This window comes from Canis aureus, chromosome 26 (assembly GCF_053574225.1).
Source record: "Canis aureus isolate CA01 chromosome 26, VMU_Caureus_v.1.0, whole genome shotgun sequence".
Lineage (NCBI taxonomy): Eukaryota > Metazoa > Chordata > Mammalia > Carnivora > Canidae > Canis > Canis aureus.
Genome location: NC_135636.1, coordinates 51,125,936 through 51,148,119, shown reverse-complemented (window position 1 = coordinate 51,148,119; position 22,184 = coordinate 51,125,936). Strand labels below are relative to the sequence as shown.

The following is a 22,184-nucleotide window of genomic DNA, read 5'->3' as shown; positions in this document are numbered from 1 at the left end:
TGGAGAAGACAAAGGATCGAAATCCTTATCAACCGTGGCAGTGCTCAGATGGAAACAAGAAGTGGAGACCTTAGTGGGAGGGGCGGGGGGACCGACCACAAGCAAGTGGTCAGTGCAGGTCTGTCCGAAGAAGTGACGTTTTTACCACAGCTGAGGGATGAGATGGTGCTGGCGTTTAAAGAGAGGAGAACGTCCTGGGCGGCCAAAACTGTATGTGCAAAGGTCCTGGGGCAGGAAAGTGGCCCGTGGATTTACAAGTTTAAAAGACTGTGAAGCTGAGACTTAGTGGACACTGTGCCCAGCGGAGGCCATGCCCTCCTCCAGCCTGGGGTTCAGAGGAAAGACTTCAAGCCGTCACGACCTGGTTCATATTTTCTCACATCCCTCAGGCTGCCAAGTGAGCAAGGAGAACCTGGGGACAGTTATGGGGTGACTGCAATTGCCAAGGTCTAATTGCTTGGTATCTGGGTCTCAGCATAGTGGATTTACCTAAGGTGCTGGAAGAAAGTAATAATTATGGAGACTTTAGGTCAAATATGGTGCATGAGAAGATCATCCTGGATCATGACAGGGTTTAACAGTCATGAAAATGATAAAAATAAAAAATAAAAAAAGAAAAAGAAAAAGAAAGAAACCCACAATTGCTCATGACCGGTAAGTGAGTTACAGGTCCTAGTGGACCAGCAGCTGCACTCTCATTCCTCCTGAAGGATGTGGCTTCAGGTAGTTCCTGGGCCACAGCTCCTTGCCTTGCCACACACGTGTCCAGACACGGTGAGCACCTCACGAATGCAGACTGCGTCCACGTGGGGCCGGGGCCTGCCGTCACGGGGCGGAGGGGCGTTACTGTGGTGCGGAGATCGCACACGTCACCCAGGAAGCGGGATGTCTGGGGAAAGAAACTGAAGCTCAGCCTGTGGTTTGGCTGACCGTGTGAAAAGCAAAGATTTCTCCTTTAAAATGTACATACCAGAAAGGGAGACAGAACATGAAGACTCCTAACTCTGGGAAACGAACTAGGGGTGGTGGAAGGGGAGGAGGGCGGGGTGTGGGGGTGAATGGGTGACGGGCACTGGGCGGGGGCACTTGACGGGATGAGCACTGGGTGTCATTCTGTATGTTGACAAATTGAACACCAATAAAAAATAAATTTATTAAAAAATTAATTAATTAAAAAAATAAAAAGTACATGAACTATCAAAATCAACTTGATAATAAGTAGGACACCCTACAGGTTCTCTAATCCCCTAAGTAAACAGCAGAGTCGCCTACGACGTTCGTACATGCCTGTACACACGTGTGTGCACACACGCACACACATTTACACACGCGAGTGCCCACATGCCCGCGTGCACACACACGGCCTGGGACACGTACAGGTAAGTTCTATCAACCAGTCAAGAGATGGTTTTAATTTTGTGTATTTTCTCCCAGAGGACAGAAAAACAAGGACCACCGCTCCCCAATTTGGTTTATGAAACTAGCATGACCTTAATTCCAAAATCAAGAGCCAGAAAAGCACAAGGAAAAATTACAGGTGATCTCACTTCTGAAGAGCTAAAAATTACTGATGATAAACATTGGTCAAATAAATCCAGCAAGGTGTAATGAGGTTGTCTCTCACGACCCAGCAAAGTTTATTCGCCACGCAAGTTTGTTTACTGACACAATTTCCTATGAGAACAGATTAAAGAGGAAGATGATAAGACTGTCTCAGCAGAAGAAAAAACTGCAACGCGAAGTCACAGCAAACTAGCAATGAAAGAGAACTTTCTAGACCTCATAAAGAGTATCTTTTAAATCTACAGCAAACCTCGTTCTTAGTGGCGAATCATTAGAGCCACTGCCTTGTAAATGAGGAACAGAGTTATCTGCTATTAGCATCTCTATTTAACAATGACTGATTAACAAGAAAGAAGAATCCAAGGTACAAAGAAATGACTTAAAATAACATTATTCATAGATGACATGATTATCCACATGGAAGAGCCTCAAAGAATCTGTAATTTATTAGAAATTAGAAACTGAACAGATTGCTAGATACCAGATAAATTTACAAATGTCCACTGCGTTTCAATACTCTAGACTGTAAAGACCATGGAGTTTACTAAGAGATGACATTTCCTTTTTAAAAATATTTTATTTATTTATTCATGAGAGACACAGAGAGGCAGAGACACAGGCAAAGGGAGAAGCAGGCTCCCTGCGGGGAGCCCGATGCAGGACTCGATCCCGGGACCCCGGGATCACGACCTGAGCCAAAGGCAGATGCTCAACTGCTGAGCCCCCCAGGTGTCCCAGGAGATGACATTTCTGATCACACAAAAAATATGAAGTACCTATAAGTAACTCTAACAAATGTGCAAAGAGTTTCTGGAGAAAATTTTATATTATAGGAAGACATTAAATACTTGCATAACGGAGAAATACATCTTTAGGGCAAATATATCTGTTCTCACCTAGTTGGGCACTGGGTTCAAAAGAATTCCGATCAAAATTTCAGAATATTTTTGTGGAAGGCAAATGCCTTCCAAGTGTATATGGGAGAAGAAAGGATCACGAACAGGCAAGAGTGTCTTGATGAGAACACGGTGGCAAACTGCCCGACGGACGCCCCAGACTCAGAACCAAGCCCACATCAACGCAGGGCAGTGCTGCGGGTTTTGAGAAATGGAAAATCCCAAAACACACCCACCACACGTGTGAGAAATTTCCATACGAAGAACCGGCGTTGGAAACCAGCAGGGAGTCGAACAGTTAGTTACCCGCTGAACCATCTGAAGAATCACATTTACTTCTGCGGAGAATAAATGAAGTGAAATTGTATTTCGATCTCACATCAGTTACGCAAGCAGGCCCCAAAGGTCGAAGGGCTTCAACGGGGACTTTAGAAGAATTTTAGCAGCAAACGTAGCAGAGTCCTTGCATGATCTTCGGTTAAGGAAGTGTTTCTTTTTGTGAGACACGTGAAAAATCAATATACATAGAAAACAATTGATCACCTCCTGGCAGGCAGTAAGGAGCCTGTGTTTGCCAAAAGACGTCACGAGGAAAGTTGGACAAGACGTTAATTAGGAGGAACTATTTGCCACATTCAAATCTAAGAAAGAACAAGTGTCTAGAGCATATAGGTGACCCTTACAGCTCGGCGAGAAGATAGCAACTTCACAGCAAAACAGGTAAAAGATCCAAATGACCCCTAAACCACAGAAATAAAAGAACGTCAAGCAAACACGTGAAATGATGCTCAACGTCGTCGAGAAATTTCGAAACGGACATAAAAATCACAACGGCAAGGTAAAAGACTTTTTTTTTAAAAAATCTGACCCGAACCCCTGGCAACTATTTGAAGCCATAGGAATTCTTAGACATCACTGGTGGGAATGTCAACTAGTGACATTTTCCAGGAAGGGTGACACGAGGGGTCCTCCTCCCCACGCCAGCAAGTTCACGTGGACCTGAACACTCGGGAAGCTCGTGCTCATCGACACCAGAAACAGTTAAATAAGCAAGTTCACAGGGGTACCAGTCACGGAAGGAGGAACCTGGGAACCAATCGAGGCCCGTGCACGGCAGGTGCATACGTGACGCTCTAGTCATACAACAGAACCATCTGCGTCGGGGACCAGCGAGACGCCGCAGCCGCGAGCAGCAACGTGAATGCGTCACAGACGCACATCTTATTTTTTAACGTTAAAAATCCGCGTGCACAACCAGATGCACGTTACCGGGCTCGATGCTTTGGAGAGACACCAAGAAAGTCTACGTTTTCCAGGCTCAGAGGCTCGGGCACAGAGATCTTGACGGGTTGGCTCCAGGCTGCGGTGGCAGAGCTGGGTTGGGGTCGACGTCGTTAACCCTTTGTCTAGGCTGGTTCTCAACTCAGTGAAAGGAGCCAGTTCAGGGGGCACAGGGTACGGTCTCCCATTTCTACAAAGCTCAATCAACGAGCAAAACAAAACCATGTGTTACAGGAAACGCTAAGCACAAAAATTCAGGGGAGCGATGACCGGTGAGGGGCGGGTGGGTGTGTGACGGGGCAGGGTGCACAGGGGCATCCACGCCCCTTCCACGACCGGAAGGTTCTGTCTTAACGTTGGGAGCTTACTGTTCCATCTCTTAAAACATACGTGCTTGTGTTGATATTTCATAGGTTTAGAAACTATCTCAGGGGAAAAAAAAAGTAAAACATATAAATACGTAAAGTAAAAACACAGAACACGACCCCATAGAAGAGAGAAGGCTGCCAGCCTGTCCCCTGAGCTACATGGGCGGCAGCCCTGCAGGGGCAAGGGCGGTGGCCCCCCACCCATCAGTGGGCCTCAGAATCCCCCGACGGCTTGCTAACACCCCACTCCTGGTCCCCGCTCCACGAGTACCTGCCTCGGTGGAGTCCCCCCAGGAATCTGAGCTCCCAACAGGGGGTGCTGGTGACAGTGGTCTGGGGCCACGCTCAGAAGCACAGGGCCCCTAGGACCCTCCCTGCCTCTCACCATCTCATCATCAGCCTCACCGTGGCCTGGCCTTGAACCAGAGTCCCTCATTCCAAGTCCACTCAGCTAGAAGCAAGACACAGGCCAGGTGAAAATCCTGGGATTTTACAAAAGCAACAGTTGGGACGCCTGGGGGGTTCAGCGGTGGAGCATCTGCCTTCGGCCCAGGCCGTGACCCCGGGGTCCTGGGATCGAGTCCCACATTGGGCTCTGTGCAGGGAGCCTGCTTCTCCCTCTGCCTAGGTCTCTGCCTCTCATTCTCTCTGTGTCTCTCATAATAAATAATAAATAATCCTTTAAAAATAATAAATAAATCCTTTAAAAAAATAAATAATTAAAAAGCAACACCTTTTCTCCTGTCCGTGCACATGTTCACGGCTGGCACGTGTGCCACGGGGATGACCATGTAAGCCTGCTGGCCCCGAGCTCCCCGGGAGCCCTTCCGCCCGCACACGGGTTGTACCCCATCCGGCTGAGCCCCTGAGCGCACCCCGAGGCAGAAGGGGCCAAGCCAGCCTCCCGGGAGGCCAGGCCGCAAGGTGCCCGGAGTGCCAGGGGCACCGTGAACAGTCCCGAGCCTCACGGAAGGTGGCCAGGTGCTCAGGGAGGCGGCTCAGAGGCATCAGAAGGGCCGGCGGGAGCAGCTCCGGGGACCTGCCACCTCGCCTGCTGCCACAGGCCTTCCTGGGACAAGGCACTTGGGGGGTGGGGGTGGGGAGCTGGTCAGGAGACCCCTGCGAACCAGGCAGAGGGGCGGCGGCGGAGTCAGGGCCCCTGTCCCAGCCCTGCTCCAGGCGGGACCTGCTGGATTGTTCCCGGTGAGGGTACGATGATGGGTGGAAATGCCCGCCACGGGCAACTCGGAAGCCACGGTAGATTTTCTAGATCTGGGCACTGTGGCTCCCTCTCCCCACACCTTGGCACGGCGCGTCTGCTCACGCCTCCCTCCGCGCTGCCTCCCTCTCTGAGCCGCCTCGGGCACCAGCACGGAGCTCCTGGGCCCTGGGCCCGGCCTGGCCTCCATCCCCGGCTCTCCCCGCCCGGGGGCCCCCGTGACCGGCCAGGCTGGGCCCGAAACCCCCGCTTACCGCCGGCGGGCCCGGGACCTCTTCATCACGTGTGTCAGAATGTTATCTGCGCCCGCGTGTGCGTGTCTGCGTGCGTGCATGTGTGCGAGGGAGGGAGATCTCCGATGCTTCTCGAGCGATGGAAACCCGGCAGGCGGGGCCCATCTGTCTGTTTGGCCGGTGCATCCCCATCACCCAGCCCAGCACTCGGCAAACACCAGACGCCCAGCTAGATCTGTGTGATGAAGCAATGAATGAGCGAGCTAATGAATGGACGTGCGGGTGGGCAGCGGGGGAGGAGGAGACGGTCAGCTTGCACGCGCAGGTCACACGGCCCCAGGCAGGGCTCGCGGCACAGGCGTGTACACGTGACCCGAGCGTTGGGGCTGGAGGGCGGGGAGGGGGGGCCGCCGCTGCCCCACTTCACAGGTGAGAGTGGCAGCGCCCCCGGGCTCGCCTCCACTCACTGAGGCCGTCCATCCGCTGCGTGACCGGCAAAGGGACACGCGGGAGGCACGTAAAACGCCTTCCTTCCTGGCGGCTCTTCAACGAGCTGGAATCTGCTCCATGGGCTACCGTGCGCGTTCTCTGGAACTTCGTCCTGCGGCCAGCTGCTGGGTCGTGTCCTTGGGCCAACACGACCTCGTGATCCCACCCGTCCTCCCCGCCGCGTGGCCCTGGGCATCCCACGGGGCGCCTGCCAACCTCAGCCCCTGGGCTCCACCGTCCAGACCCATCCCGAGCCACTCCTGCTGGTGAGACACGGACTGCTGGTCACCTGTGTGCCCTGAAGACTGTGGCCTCCATGAAAGTCGGAGCTCGGCTCCCCCGCCACGTGGGAAAAACAAACCCCTCCCCGCCCCGGGACCAGGGCTGGGGCCGTGAGGGGGTAGTCAGGAGCCGGGCCGGCCGGCCTGACATCACGGTGCCCCCTCTGCCCACCCTGAGCACTGGCCTGGGGCGCTGGGAGCCGGCTGCCTCGGCACAGGGACGTCCCCATCCCGACCTCACACCTGCACCATCTCCCTGTCCTGGCCGCTGGCTCCGACTCCTTGCTCCACCCTCGCAGTGTTGGCTCTGTCGCCTGCTCTTTGGCACATGTGCACCCCTGGAAGGAATCCGCGCTGGGGTCCCGCACACACGATCGTCACAAACCAAATCCTAGCGGGAGCATCTTCCTTCTGGAAACGACAGGCACTGAGCAGATTAGAAGGACGAGGCCCGAGCCGCGCATCTGCCGCATGGGCCGGGCTCGCCACGGCTCGTGCACCTGCCCCGGGAGACCACACCTGGCCGCGGGGCACACGTCCTCGCCGAGGAGGCAGCTGCCTCGCTCGTGTACCCGTTTCCCCAGGTTTGCTTTTCTCTTTCCAACACACGTCATCACAAGAGCTAAGGAATGATTTTTCTCCCCCGCCGCACCCTGCCCAGAAGATCACGGGAGCGCACATGTCCTGGCAAACGGACGCATCCACACTCGTGGCCGGAGGAGCCTAGAAGGCTCTAGAAGGCTTCCAGAGCGCAGCCCCACGCTCCACGCGGACGGAGATGTAAGTGCTCCGCGGCCTCCTGGCTCTAACTCAGCAGCGGGACCAGCACCCCCGGACCCCCAGGCAGAGCTGCGGTCTCAACGCTGCGCCTCCCGAACTCTCCGACGCCCGCTGCTTCTCCAGCCCGTGTTCCCCAAGTATCCGACCTAAGTCGTTAGAGCGGGGCTCCCGTTCCTGGGATCCGAGGTCCCCCAAGTCTTTCCCCAAACTCCTCCTGGGGCACTGTGATGCCGCGCCCTCCGCTGGGACCTCCGCGGAGATGGGAGCGGCCAGCCGACACTCCTGAGGCTTGGAGCATCGGCTCACGTGTACACAGCCCGTACGCATCGGGATCACCGTCTCAAAATTGGGTTTCTACGCCTTTGATCATTCTGGCTGTTTGTCAACAGATTCTATAAAGTTTTTTTTTTTTTTTTTTTTCTATTTTGTGTTAAGTTCAGAAACTTTCATGATTTGCAGGCTCCGGTACCTGGTCCACAACTGGGCCCTAAGAGCATCTCTGTGCCTTGACTTCCCTCCTCCTGGAAACCCTCCCTAGTGGCCTCTCTCCACCCCAGGAACATCCCGCCTGGACCTTTGTCACCGTGTTCGCCAACACGCTGCTCTGAATCCTGGTGGCTTTGACTGTGAGCTCCTAGGCAGGGCCCTCTGCCTGGCTCCTGGGGGACACGAACAAATGGCAACCCCTGGGAACGAGCGGCTGACGGAAGGAGCGGAGTCCCAGCTGAGAAGCAGCCCCGAGACGCTGGCCGCAGCTCTCGCCAGCCCCGTCCCTGCCACCCGCCGGCCCCCCACTCCGCGTCCTCATTCCCACCCAGCGCTCTCCTCTCCGAAAGCCCCTCAGAAATAAGGAACTCCTCTGTTCCCCACGGCATAGCCCCGGGGGTGCCCGGCACAGGCTCTGCACACTCGGGGTGCACGTGAGCCTCCGCCACCCTTTCTGATGAAGGTCTGGCTGAGATCGCCTCTGCAAGGTAGCGGCGCGCAGAGAGCCGGCCCCACGGGCGGCCTGGCTCGGGCTCTGACGACTCTGGTTATGACTTGGGTTCAGTGAGAAGAGAGAGCCGCGTGTGGCGGCTACTTCCATTTGGAACCGGCATCTTGCCAAGAGTCCCAGATTTCGGGGTGGGGATATTATTTGTTATTCCTTCCAGAAAGGCATCGTCTCTGTTCACTTTCCTTCCGAGGATTTGTTTGATCTGTTGTCTTATCTGAGCTTATTATGGCTAATTACTCAATAAAGAACTTCCTTCCTGGGCCTTTCCCTTTAAAGTGTCATCTCGTGGGGGCGAAGTCGCTGTCTGCCTCTTTTGATTCCGCTCCATCAGAGCCCAGCTTTCATCAGGACGCGCCGCAGACTCTGACGGGAGCAGTTAGTGCAAATCGAAGCCTCTGGATTCCTCCTTCCCTTTCGCCTTTCTCTCCAAAGCCCAGAGATGAAGCATGTGGGGAAAGGCCGTGGTGGCTCTGGATCCCCCGCCGCCCGCCCCCCCCCCCCCCCCAGGAAGGCACCGGGGCTCTGCTCCACCGGGGACACGGGCTGCACACCTCATTTACCGCTTTGTGGGACAGAACCAAGACCCCAGCCCAGGCCCCGGAGCCCTTGGAACCTAGCGCCGGGGCGGCCAAAACACAGCAGCCTCAGCTGACGGGCCATCCGCGTGCTGGGAACTAGGGCTTCTCCAGGCCAGTGTTTCTAGAATGACCCTGGCACTGGGGCCTGTGCTCATCTTACTGCTGGTTTTCCCAGGAAAGGGGGGGAGAAGCACATGTACGCGGACCCTCGGGTGCACACGCGTGGGCACGCAGTTTGGGGGCATGTGCTGGAGTGACCCTGGCAACGAGCACCCCCCTCCCCCCTGGGAAGTGCCCGCGAGACTCAGAGTCCGTCACTCGGCAGGCTCAGGAGGGCCCGTCCCCTGGTAGCGATGTGTGAGTCCATTGTTTCTTTAGGAAAAGAAAGCCAAGATGAGAACTCACTGACCCAGAAACTTCCCTTGGAATTAATGAACTCGGGCTGCCAGCAAGTAAAATACGGGCGTGCTTCCTTGCCGGCTGATGCCCGGCACCTCTGCCTCGCTGCCTCCACGTCCTGGCTTCCCCTCCTGACCTTGACAGGTTTAGGGACATCCGTGTGGAACTTTCGGATTAGAAACACCCCCTGCCCCACGTCCGAAGGCGGGGCGCCCTGCCGTCCGGGGCTCGGTGCACTACAGAGGAAGCCGTCTCCCTCCCGCCACCCCGCGCAGAGATCTACAAGAGCATTTGGCAGGACGACTCCCTGCCGGGCAAACGGTTTTGTATGGTTTTATGTGTCTTCCTCTCCTTCAGCTCCCGCGTTAATGGGATGGTTCCCTCCGGTGAGAAGGACTGTCTCGGTCCCAGGCCAGGCCCCCCGTCGCCGTAGCCTCTGGCACCCCGGCCTGCAAACCCCCGGGGGACAGGTCTGCGCAGAGAGCTGGGAAGGGCCGTGGGTCCCCCTGTCTCCTGCAGGAACACAGGGGCGCCTGTTCGCAAGGGGCTGGGCTTCAGGTTCTCCTCATTAACAGCATAATGAGGCTGATTAAAAATGCCTTTGCTTAGCGGCAAGGAAACTGGAAGGGAGCTGGCGAGAAAGCCACCGCTCATTCCGCCTTTGTTCGCCAGGATTTATGGACTGTTTGCTCCGGCCCCTCGGGAGGCAGCGGGGCAGGGAAACCGTGGGGCTGGGGCTGCGCGCCCGGAGCCCGCAGCGAACCGGAAACAGCCTCAGGCCGTGGGGACCGCCGGACCGGTGTCCCTGGGAGCCAGCTGCAGGCCTGCTGCCCCGGGACGAAGGGCTCGGACCCTGCTGAGCTCGCCTCGGTGCACGGCGGGCTGTGCGGAGGGCAGCAGACATGGCTCATCATCCCAGCGCGCCGGCCGAGGAGACCCTTCCAGTAGTTTCGAGGCCTCCACGTGGGAAACACTCCTCCTAGCTGGGCTCACACTTCTCTCATCCACACGGAAGACAGTGAGGACAAGTCACATTTATTTATTTATTTATTTATTTATTTATTTATTTATTTATTTAAGTTTTTTTTAAATTTTTTTATTTAATTATGATAGTCACAGAGAGAGAGAGAGAGAGGCAGAGACACAGGCAGACGGAGAAGCAGGCTCCAGGCACCGGGAGCCCGATGTGGGATTTGATCCTGGGTCTCCAGGATCGCGCCCTGGGCCAAAGGCAGGCGCCAAACCATTGCACCACCCAGGGATCCCCCAAGTCACAATTATTAACGCATCTTATTGCAACTGGCAATTAAAGCACATACATTTGGGAGAAACCAAGCACCCGGTAAATCTGTTCTGGATTTTGAACCTACAAAATCAGACTTTTTTTTTTCTCACAAAGAATTATTTAAAAACAACTACCAAGTGGTCAGTTACGTAGGTGCTGTAGGGGGTCCCGGGGGGTTAAAAACAAAAAACAAAACAAAACCCAAACCAACAGGAAGCCCCGGTTCCCGCCCTTGGGGATCATGAACTCAAGGTCAGGAATGACGGGTGGGCTTACAGTCCTGCTGGGGACGGAGCTGCCGTGTGTGGTCTGCGCTGTGTGTCAGCACACATTTGAACTGTAGGAACGGGAACACAGGACCACAGCGAATGGGTAAGACCCAGAGAGGCCCTCGCCAGCAGGGTGGACACCTACGCGCACATGGGGCCCGCAGCAGGGGTGGCAGCGGGCAAGATGTCGCCAGACCTTAGCCAGCCACCCCCGCCTTCCCGTCCCCCTCCAGCTCTCTGATGGAGCTGAGAGAGATGCTCCACGTCCAAGGAGACGCAGGGCATGAGAGAAAGCGCCAAGCAGGCAGGTCACCGCTCAATACGGGCGGAGTTTCTAACAGAGCAGCCCAAGAGGGGAGCCTGGGCCATGCCCCCAGCTCCCCCACGTGCACCCTGCACAGCCAGCTGTTTGGTGGAGGTAGGGTCACGTGCTGAAGGGGCACCCCAGCACCCGAGGGGGAAGCACGTACCCCAGCACCTCGCTGAGGGGGGAGCACATCACCTTCATGGTGCACCCTAAGCTGAGACAGCTTGAGGAATCTGGACCTGCCAGTAATTTCCTCCTTTCTTAGAAACACGTGGTCCTCATCAGAACCATCTCTCCCTCCCAAGCAGCTGCCGAGGGGAAGAGGCGAAACACGGACAACCTTTTTGAACTAAATTTCACATTTTTTGAAAGTGTACAGTTAATCCCAACCGAGATCCAATCTGCTGACTTTGAAGTATCCTGAACTGGCTGATTTTCAGTTGGTTTGGCTTGTTTTTTTTTTTTTTTTTTTAAGGGATATTTTTCTAATAGATGAAAAAAATTTCTTTTCATGCTTCACTAATGCAAAAACAGCTGAACCAATTTAGCTCAAACTTTCTCAATAGCTTGTTACAATCCTAATTAAAATATTCACATACGGCACAAGCTTTGGGGAAACATAAGATTGCACTGTCACTCAAATTCTGGCTGAATATTTACAACCAACTAAACAGAAAAGCAACTGCATGGATTTTACTCTTTGTTACCTCTTGAAGAAAATGCAGCCAGACAATTAATGGTGAGGGGATTAAAGCAGGTAGGGGGCATGGTGTTTCTCTGCTTGGCTGAACTCATAAACAATTGGGCGTAAAGACTCTTGGGGCTCTTGGCTGAGCGGGGCTGGGGTTAATGCCAAAGACCTCATTTCCCCAGGTCTCCTGGGAAACAGTGGCTCTCAGCTCAGGGAATGGCTGTGCCAGCAGGTGGGAGCGGGTAGGCGCCCTAACAAAACAACACGTGAGGCCCCAGATGTGTCACCTTCCAGCTGCAGGACCATAGGCAAAGTGCTAAACCCTCTACCTAGACGAGCTCCCCATCAGTCTGGTGGGAATAGTGATAAATCCCAGTGTGAGAATGCACGCACAAGTCTTAGCTCACCACTGGGCACACAACGGATGCTCTATAAATGTCATTGCTGTATTTTATCAATCTCCCTCAGCAGCGCACCTAGGCAAAGACAAATTCTTGAAGGAAAAGCATTGTGGAAAAAAGTATGACCATTCTGGAAACGAACTTTTAGCAAGTGCATGATAAACTTTATCCCTTCCAAAACACCAGGATGCTCTTCTGACACCTGGTCATTTCCAGAATAACCCATTGGTGTCTAATTCCATAGATGTCAATGTCCTTATGGGCTGTGAGGAATGCAGGGGATTTTCCAAACTTCCTGATGGTTTTCAGTTCTTATGACTGCTCTATGTATGTGCATGTATGTGTATTTACTGACACATACATGGATGGATGGATGGACGGACGGACGGATGGATGGACAGATGATTGGACTGATCGACAGATGCATAGATGGATAGCTGGATGCATGGATGGATGGATGGATGGATGGATGGATGGATGGAATGACAGATGCATAGATGGATGGCTGGACGGATGCACATATGGACAGATGGATGGATGATTGGATGGAATGGTAGATGCATAGATAGATGGCTGGCTGGCTGATTGGATGGATTGGTAAATGCATAGATGGATGGCTGGCTGGCTGGATGGATGGATGGATGATTGGATGGATTGACAGATGCATGGATGGATGGATGGATGGATGGATGGATGGATGGATGGATGATTAGATGGATGGATGACTGGATGGATTGATAGATGCGTAGATGGATGGCTGGATGGATGATTGGGTGGATCGACAGATGCATAGATGGATAGTTGGATGTATGCATGACTGGATGGATCAATAGATGCATAGATGGGTGGATGGATGGATGATTGGGTGGATCGACAGATGCAGATATGGATGGATGGATGGATGGATGACTGGATGGCTGGCTGGCTGGCTGGATAGGTAGACAGAGGTGGAAGACAGATACATACATACACATATAACGTACAGGTAGATGCGTAGATAGAAGACACATGTGCAGAACATAGGTGTGCTCACACACACGTGTACACGTCTACATGCTTTCCCCCTGTCTTAGCTATCAGCTACTATTCCTCAGTGTTCTCCATAGTCACATCTTGATCAGTCTCCATGTTTCTTCTCTTAAATCAGAGAGCTGGAGTATGTGCAATGGTGTGGTGGTGGTGAGGCCCGTGCAAGAGCTCAGGACAGACTGTCATCTCCATTCTGGATGCATGTGTTCTGCATTTTTTGGTGTTTGTCTCAGATCCAGACATCTCTGCAAGAGGAAGATGTATGTGCACCCCACCCCAACCCCCTTGGTCCCACAGAGGTCCCTTTGAGCCCTGAGGGTATGGAAAGCCTGCACGAGGGCTGACGGGAGCGTGCTTCCCTCCAAACACACGCTCCTTAGGTTGGCAGAGGCAGACCGAGCATAGTCCCCGCTCCAGCCTTTCCAAACTTCTGTTTTGCTGGTGATCTCCTGACTCAGACCTCAGTTCAGGGTCTGCAGGCTGCAGGGAAGATGTGCTCACTGTTTATTGCCTGGACATTAAAGGATTTCAGGGTCTTTGCTCAAAGAACTAAAATGGAGTGTTTTCCTCGCTCCTCAACGACGCGGACGATGATTGGAGGGGTTTTATTCCCACAGTGGCTGCATCAGATGTGCTGACTGTGAAGCCAAAACCTCAAAGCCAGCAAGAATTACATCGGCTTTGCTTTTCTTTATGAGAAAATGGCCTATAAAATGTTAACGCGTCACTCCCAGTGTGGCCAACAGTGCCTAATTAACAGGGCCCGCGTAGGTGTGGGAGCCAGACCTGATGGCCAGTGAGGGGCTGTGGCCCGGGCCCCCCAGCCGTCCTCACCCCCAGCCTGCGCACCTGTGGCAAGCTCCCCTGAGACCAGGAGTGTGGGGGGCAAACATGGGGTGGGGGCTGACATGGCCAGGAAGGCCTGCACGGGCATGGGACGAGGCCACCGTGGGGAGCCCACCCAGGGCCACTGGCCACTTGCGGCCAGGCCAGGAGGGAAGGTGGAGGCTGGCCAGAGGCAGATGAGCACTAGGATGCAGCAGACGGTGCGTCACATCTGGGGCCTGGGGCAGGGTGGGTCTGAAAGCTCCCTCATCTCTTCTCTGGACTCTGCTCTCTGGTTTCTACCAACAGCGGCAGCAGCAGCCATGCTCTGGGCACCTGCCGCGTGCAGGCACCTGCTCCACAGCCAGACTGGACCACCACCCACGAAGATCCATCCTAGGGGTACTCACCTCCTGGCAGCACTCGGGGGTGGTCTCAGGGGGACGAAGATACTCATAAGAGGGCAGGCTGGGAGCTCAAGCACAAGTATGTGGCCCCCACCACGAGTCCTGGGGAGCACACTCTTTGCCCCGAGTCCATGGGAGCACCGTCTCTGCCCCGAGTCCTGGGGAGTACCCTCTCCACCCTGAGTCCTGGGGAGCATACTCTGCCCGAGTCCATGGGAGCATCATCTCTGCCCTGAGTCCTGGGGAGCATCCTCTCCACCCCGAGTCCTAGGGAGCACACCCTCCACCCCAAGTCTGGGGGAGCAACTTCTCTGCCCTGAGTCCGGGGGAGCACCCTCTCCACTCCGAGTCTGGGGGAGCACCCTCCTGCAGAGTCTGTGCTCTCACGCCCCACCACCACCTGGAGAACAGCCCAGCTCCGCAGGGCAGCCTTGCTCAGCCCTGGTCCGCTGGTCCGGGGGCCTTGGCCGGGGGGCTGTCTCGAGCCCTGGAAGATGCTTGGTGGCACTGCAGCTTCTGTGCGCTGCGGCTAGCAGCCCCCTCCATGGTCATGACAACCGAGAATATCCCCGGACGTCACTGAGTGTCCCTCGGGGACACGATCACCCGCAGGTGAAAACCAGCATCACACAATCTTGTGAGCTACCGCCGTGGCCGAAAATTCTTCGCTCTCCACACGTGAAAGCAGAAAAACAAAGTCTTCCAAGAGTAAAGCTGAAAATAAGCCTCTCCACACGAGGCGGGGCTGAGGGGGTGGAGAGATCCCTGCTCTCTCTCGTGCTCGGAGGTCAGCGCCACTGAAGCCGCCGAGCTACAACACAACTTTGTTTCTCAGCTGTTTGCAGAGCGGCCCCTCGCAGGGTCCCGTGTGCAGTGCCGCCTGTCCGCAGGAACGTGAACTAATCAGCCCCTTCTACGGGCAAATCATAAAGAAAAGAAAGCGAGTAAAGAAGAGAGAAAATAAGAAGGGAGTGGAGGGGGCCTGGATGCGAGGCCGGCCGCAGGAGGACGGGTGTCGGGAACGGGCCCGCGCCCACCGCTGCCGAGTAAAATCTGGCTTCCCACGAAGACCCATCCATGGGGCCTCAGTATATTAAGGCCGTTTACAAGGTGATGAGTGAGTTCACGGTGGAGACATGAATTTACGGGCCAAGGTGGCCGGTGTCACGCAATCTGTGATGACTCGGCACATAGCCAGGGCGGCAGGAATTATGTCAAATGGAGGAAGCACGTTAGCTTCAGAGGACCCGGCGGCCACACAGTCGAGGACACACCGCCAGGAGCCACATCCCCAACCCCGAGGCCCCAGCCCTGCCCACCAAGCTTTGCCTCTGGGGGTGGAAGAAGCCAATTCATCATAACGGGCTCCAGAAGCCCATGAGGCATCGGAGCAGAGTCCAGATGTGGAGCTCTGTGGGGCAAGTAAAACAGAGAGTCTCAGGCGGTTCAAGAAGCAGAGGAGCCAAGAGTGTCAGAGTCGGGCAAGGAAAGGCAGCGCCCTGCCCCTGAGGTGGTGGGAGGGCAAGAAGACACCGTTGGGGTCCCCAGGGCCTGATTCCCACCCGGGGCCCTGGCAGCCCAGCAGGACACACGTGGACCGAACCGATCTCCTCGGCACATTGTACTTGGAAGTTTGGAGGCTTCCAGAGTCCTCGGACCCGTGTCCCTGAGTGGGAAACAGACCCCATTCCTTGCCCTCGGTATTTCACACATTCATAGGGTGTCAGGTTACTTGCTGAGCTGTTCAGAAGAACTCAGAAGAGCAGAAAAAAGCACCAGGCGGCACGCTGCCCGAAAGATGTGCATGCAGCAAATAAAAGAATTAATGTGCCACATATATAAAGAGCTCCTATGAATCAATAAGAAAAAGCCAAATACCTTAAAGAATATAGTCTTCTATGCAGATATACAAATGGTCCCTATAAAACATGATACGTTCAACTCTACTAGTTATCAGGGAAATTAAAAAAATTTTTAAGAATATAATGTTTTAATTACCAGATGGTCAGAAATTTCACCCCCAATTGGTACTGAAAATACCAAGTACTAGAGAGGCTGCCCAGAATGCGCACACTCTTGGTGGGGATTTAAATGAGTAAAGTCATTTTTAAAGGCAACTTAATGTCTTTCCCACGTTTGGATGACTTCACCACAGTGTAGAAAAACACGTGCTGTAATGAGCGGCAACACACGCCACGACCTATGTGTCATCAATACTAATTAAACCAATCAGTGGGACGTCCAGTCTATGGGATACTCTGTAATTTTTTAAAGTGAGTAAACCCGCGTGTTCCTATAACGCATGTACTCCAGGGCATATGAGATTTAAGAAGCAAGTTGAACAAAAATATATATATAAAATCAATTCCATTTGTGCTAAAATATTTACCTACATTTGCATATCCATGGAAACACCCAGAAAGGTGCCAAGGGGAGTGGGGGGCTGATGGGGACCCTCGGGGTTTGCTGGACTGGACTTTGACAATGGCAATGCATTCCCATAGGACTTACGGGGTAGGAGAGAGAGAGAACAGAATTATGAAATGTCCTGTGTGCCATCCCCTTTTGAGGGGTCGCGGGTCATCCTTCCGGATGGAGCCTCCCTGAAAGGACACGTGTTGTGCCCTGACACCGGCCAGGGAGGTGTTGCTGAACTCAGGCCACAAATGGCTGATCGGCACCCATTTTGGGTCTCATTTAAATTGTGGGCTGTTTCTTTTTCTTTTTAAAGAAATTTTAGTCACGCGTTAGATGAGATGGAAGAGATGTCATTTCTAAGAATGTCCAGAAACTCCTGACAGCCCCGCTCTACATCTGTCTTCCGCGGGGCCTGAAGTGACTGTGCATAGTTTTATAGCAAGCCGTCGAGAGGCGGCTACGCAGCCCGCGCCGCGGAGGACGGCCAGAGCCAGGGCCCCGTCGTGTGGATGGGCAGGGCACGGTGACCTGGGTGGTGGGCAGACAGGCCCGGCCCCCAGGTCTGAAAGAGACGTGACCCCAGCTGTGCTATGGGGCTGGTCCGAGGACAGAGGGGGTGGACAGGCTTCCCCGCGTGGGCCCTGGGGCCCGTCCACCGGGATGGAGGGAGAGGACAGGCTTCCCCATGTGGGCCCTGGGGCCCATCCACCAGGATGGAGGGGGCGGACAGGCTTCCCCGCATGGGCCCTGGGGCCCATCCACCATCAGAGCCGCCCCGACGGCAGAGGTGACCCTGTCCAAGCACGGTGTCTCCTGTGGGAACGTGGCCTGTGTCGGGCCCACCTGGGCCTGGAGTGTGAGCGCCGTCCTCCTGACTCACTCCCTGGTTTGTACGGAGTTTCCTTCCACAAGTATCTCCAGAAAATAAAGAAAAGCTACAAGTTGGTCCCCAGTTTCACGTCCCTTATGAGGACCCCGGTTTCCTGGCTCAAGACACAGGCTCTCCTGAGGCCATGTGAAGGGGGCAGCTCAGCAGAGGCCAAGGCCGGTGGCCAGGGACAGGCTCCATGACCTTGGCTGGGGGAGGACGGGGCCTGGCTGTCCCGGGTCAGAGGTCTCCTCCCAGTGGGGCATCTCCTCGCCTCTTAGACGACGGCCCCCACGCAGGGCAGGGAGGTGGTCGGGTGGGCTCTGAGCACTGGGGTCCCCCGGGGCCTGCTGAGGGCTCAGCTGGCCCGTGCATCCTGCGTCCTCTGCAAGTGCCCTGATGAGGTCCCCGCCCACCTTAGCAGGTGCTTCATTCTGGGGGGCCTCCCTCCCTGCTCAGGGGAACCGGCAAGGCCTTCCCCCACGATGCTGTTTACAGAGGTAACTTATTGCTCAGAGCAGGGCTCCCCATTCACCGCGGGACAAGAGGCTCAAACGGGACAGAGCTCTGGAGAGCCACAGTCCTCTACCCCACAAGCCCCCACGGAGGGGTCTGCGCCCCAAGTCTACACCCGCGCCCCCAGCCCAGCACCCAGCCAGCGCCGCGGATCCTGGCACGGCCAACGGAGAGGTGGGACACAGCAGGACATCGCTCTGCTCAGCCTCCACGTGGCCCAGAGGGATTTTTCCTCACCTACCGTGTAAATTAACTGGCTCACACCTCAAGTGGGTGTTTCTTCCCTGTGATTCGATTCACAGCAACCATTAGCCAGCACTCAAGACGACCGCTAGCTACCACGGTAGACACAGTACACCCCACCCACGCGGGAGCCGGACAAAGCCCTGCTCTGAGGACAGGTGGGGTGCATGTGGCTTCTGTCCTTTCTCCTGAGAACCACCAGCTCCCCCCGTAGCAGGCAGCCCCTGGTGGGGGACAGGCGGGGCACTGGGCTCCCTGCTACCTTCTCCTGATGACAACGGTTTGTCCCTCTAGACCCACCCGGCTCGAGATTTGGTCCATGTTCAGCATAGAGAGGCACTCGGTCCCACCCCAGAGTACGACTTCCGTACACAAAATCCCGGATGCCAGGGCCACACAGCATCAAACACGTAATAGAAAGACGGTGATACAGTGTGGCCCTGCTTCCTGCCTGCCTCCCCGTCCACGGAAGGCCCGGGCGGCCAAGAAAGGACTGCGGCTGTGTCCCTCCTGGGGAGCCAGAGGCAGGCAGGGCATCCCTGTACTCTTTTTCCAAAAATGCAGCTTGAAAACACAAAGAAAAAGCAAAACAGAAGCGTTTTTAAGGCGCTGCGTCAATTACATCAAAAGAACCAAACGGTTTTCTCTCTCTTTCATTCCAGAGGCGAGAAGCAGTCACTCGCCGTCATCTGATGGCTTATTCCAAGCCCGCGCGAGTCACCTCTGAAATGACACGTCCTCCCGTGCTCCCTGACGTCTCTTCCCACACTCGTCCACCCCGCCCGGGGAGCCAGGCTCCAAGCCATTTGGAGAGATTTAGCCAAAGGACACCACGAAGTATAAATGGGTTCTGGATTATCTAAACACGGGAAATAGAAGGAAACTAAAGAGAACAAAAAAACGATGTTCTCACTGGAAGTTCGGTTTTAAGGTTAGAGAAAGTCTGGGCGGAATTCAATCTTCCTACATTTTTGCCAAAGAGAACTGCTGGCAATAACTCCTTTGCGGAGAACACCAGCAGGCTTCTGCTCTCTCCTGACTCGCTTGCTCTGAATGCAGAAATATTTAGCATCACCCCTTGCAAAACGGGCCCATGGGAAGTCACCAAACTCCAGGATCTGGTGTGCACACGGGAGCTTTTTCCATGAGAAGCACACGCGTGGGTTTCCAGACTTCCCTTGATCACGGTCATCTCTAACGACGGGAGGGCTACGGGACAGTCCGGCCACCATACAACGTGAGCGCCCGTGTTTGCACACCCCAGACATCCAGTCCAAAGTCCCGATCGGCCACATCAGCTGCAGTCTAGGAGGCCGATGGCCTGTTCCAAACCAAGAAAACGCAGCCTGGGTTTGCACAACACACACAATTGTGCGAAGATGACGCGAGGCGAGCTGACGTTTCACGAACCCCCACGGTGGGCTCGGTTTGCTCTGCAAGCGCCTGTGATTCCCGACCTCGCTGGGTGGTGGACCTCCAGGTGCACGAGCAACGGGAGCGGCCTCCAGCGTCTCTCGCAGACCTGATTATTGCAGAGAACTGGAAAGCTCTAATTCATTTTAAATAAACACTGACAGCTGCCATTAAGAATCCCTTCTGCGATTTGTCATAGATATTTATACTGAGTCACCCCAGGAAAAATCGTGGGAGTCAATATCCTGTTACATTTGGTAAAGTATGAAAAGGGAAAAATGTGTTGATAGTTGGGGTATTTTTTTTTTTTTGCCTTTAAGCAAAATCCAAGTGAGAACATTTAGAACAATCTAAAAGAGAAGGCTGCTCACCTGATGGCATGTATTCCGGTAAAAACAGGTAAGCGTCGCACGCAAACTCCATCGGCACCGATGAGGCATGCCCACCGAGGTGCTGGCAGGTCAGGAGGGGTTTGCCCGCAAGAGGGTGTCAGGGCCACCCAGGGGATGAAGTTTTAGGGTTGGCCCCCTGAGTGTCAGGTCCCTTATTGGAACAGGAGTGAGTCAGGGGTGCTGTGGGTTCTGACTGTGAGGTCAGGGCCTCAAGGGAGTCCTGGGGATGAAACGTGAGGAAAATCATGGCTCCTGATGTTGGCAGCAAAGTATGAGACCATGTGATATGCGGTTTATTGGATGCAGGTGCCATGCTTTCGGGGAACAAGGAAAGCTGCTGAATGACACCATCTGGGATGTGGATGGAGATGAGGGGGACGGGCCAGGCACCTGGCTACGGACTGAACAGGACTCACATCCTATCCCAACGCAGCGCACGTGGCTTCCCGCCTGGGTGAGACTCAGCTGGCGAGCCTGGCTCCCGCTCCACTCCCGCTCCTATAACCCACCCTCCATGGGCAGCAGGGGGTTGTCCAAATCCCGATCGATGGCATGCTGCTGCCTGAGACCTTCCAAGAACGGCACCCGGACTCCTTGCTGCCCTCTCTACCCCGCATCTCGACATCCAGTGATGAAGTTCCGCAGTGCTGGCGATGTTAACCTTGACTTAACCAATTCTAGACTCAGGAAGGTCTTACTCTGAGCATGTGTCTGTGAATTTGTGTTAACATTACAGTTATCACCAAAAAAATCAGAATACAAATGTCAAATCCCAGACCCTAGGAAACAAGATTCAGCCAAAAATGACAGAGTGAAAACTTAATATAAGAAATGTCAAAAAAAAAAAAAAAAAAAAAAAAAAAAAAAAAAAAAGAAATGTCAGAAAGTATGGAACTTTACAAATTAACGGGCAACAGGGAAAAGCAACCCCTTCCTTCTTCGTGAACTGGCCATGTGGCCCTCTGGCTACCTTGTCACTGGGAAAAACGGCAAACCCAAAACCAAGGATACCGGAGGACGTTCACAAGAAAAGAACAGACGTAAAATTTCACTGAGTTGGGATCTCTGGGTGGCGCAGCGGTTTGGCGCCTGCCTTTGGCCCAGGGCGCGATCCTGGAGACCCGGGATCGAATCCCACATCAGGCTCCCGGTGCATGGAGCCTGCTTCTCCCTCTGCCTATGTCTCTGCCTCTCTCTCTCTCTCTCTCTGTGACTATCATAAATAAATAAAAATTAAAAAAAAAATTAAAAAAAAAATTTCACTGAGTTCCGCTCTCTGGCTTTCCATTTTAAGAACCTTAACGTATATCTGTTTTGTTGCAAATTACCTCAAATCCTTTCAGAATGTAGACAGAAGAATGATAAACAAATATGGAAAACCCAACAGACTCGCCAAGCAATCCCAGGACCAGCACGTAAACTGAGGGCACGATTGGATTCTTGCTCCGAGTGGTCCTTGCCTTGGAGCAAAGAGCAAGGCACGCCACCGTCCTACCCGACCTACGAGGCCAGCGTGCCTCCCCACCCTCCATCAGGCCCTCCTGCTGTTCTCGTACAACTTCCGGGCAGTCCTGGGCGCCTGCTAAGGTCTGTTATTACATCTCCGTGGCTTCATCCAGAGTTCTTTCTCCTCCTTCTGCCTGGACTATGCTCTCCTCACTCCTCACACGGATATAATACTCGACATCTACGTCAAGTCTGTGTTTCAGGGAGCCTCTCGGGGTTGGCGTATTTTTCACCGCTGCCCCTACAGAGTCCAGCCTCAGGGATTCTTCCCACTGAGGTGACCGACCGTCATTGCTGTGACGGGCACTCTGCCGCATGATGCAGACCCAAGGGCCCATGCCTTCTTGGGGCGTAAAGCCTAGAAATCGTGCATCAAAAATCAATCCTTTGACAGGGCGCCTGGGCGGCTCAATCAGTTGAGCGTCTGACTCTTGGTTTCAGCTCAGGTCATAATCTTGGGGCCGTGAGATCGAGCCCTGCATTGGGCTCCGTGCTCAGCAGGGAGTCTGCTAGCGATTCCCTCCCTCACA

The 22,184-nt window shown here is 54.3% G+C and overlaps 1 protein-coding gene across 4 annotated transcripts in view; it reads right to left on the bottom strand.

Moving 5' to 3' along the window:
• CDH4 (cadherin 4) overlaps nucleotides 1-22,184 on the bottom strand; it is a 508,943-nt gene that overhangs the window by 424,033 nt on the left and 62,726 nt on the right. Inside the window, exon 1 of one of the 4 annotated variants that reach the window (XM_077873792.1) lies at nucleotides 5,582-5,712. The exons of 2 other annotated variants lie outside the window; for them this stretch is intronic. The gene's annotated coding sequence lies outside the window, so the exon portion shown is untranslated. Of the gene's footprint in view, nucleotides 1-5,581; nucleotides 5,713-22,184 lie in introns of those variants that run through there. One more of the 4 variants, XM_077873794.1, reaches the window with a different exon arrangement.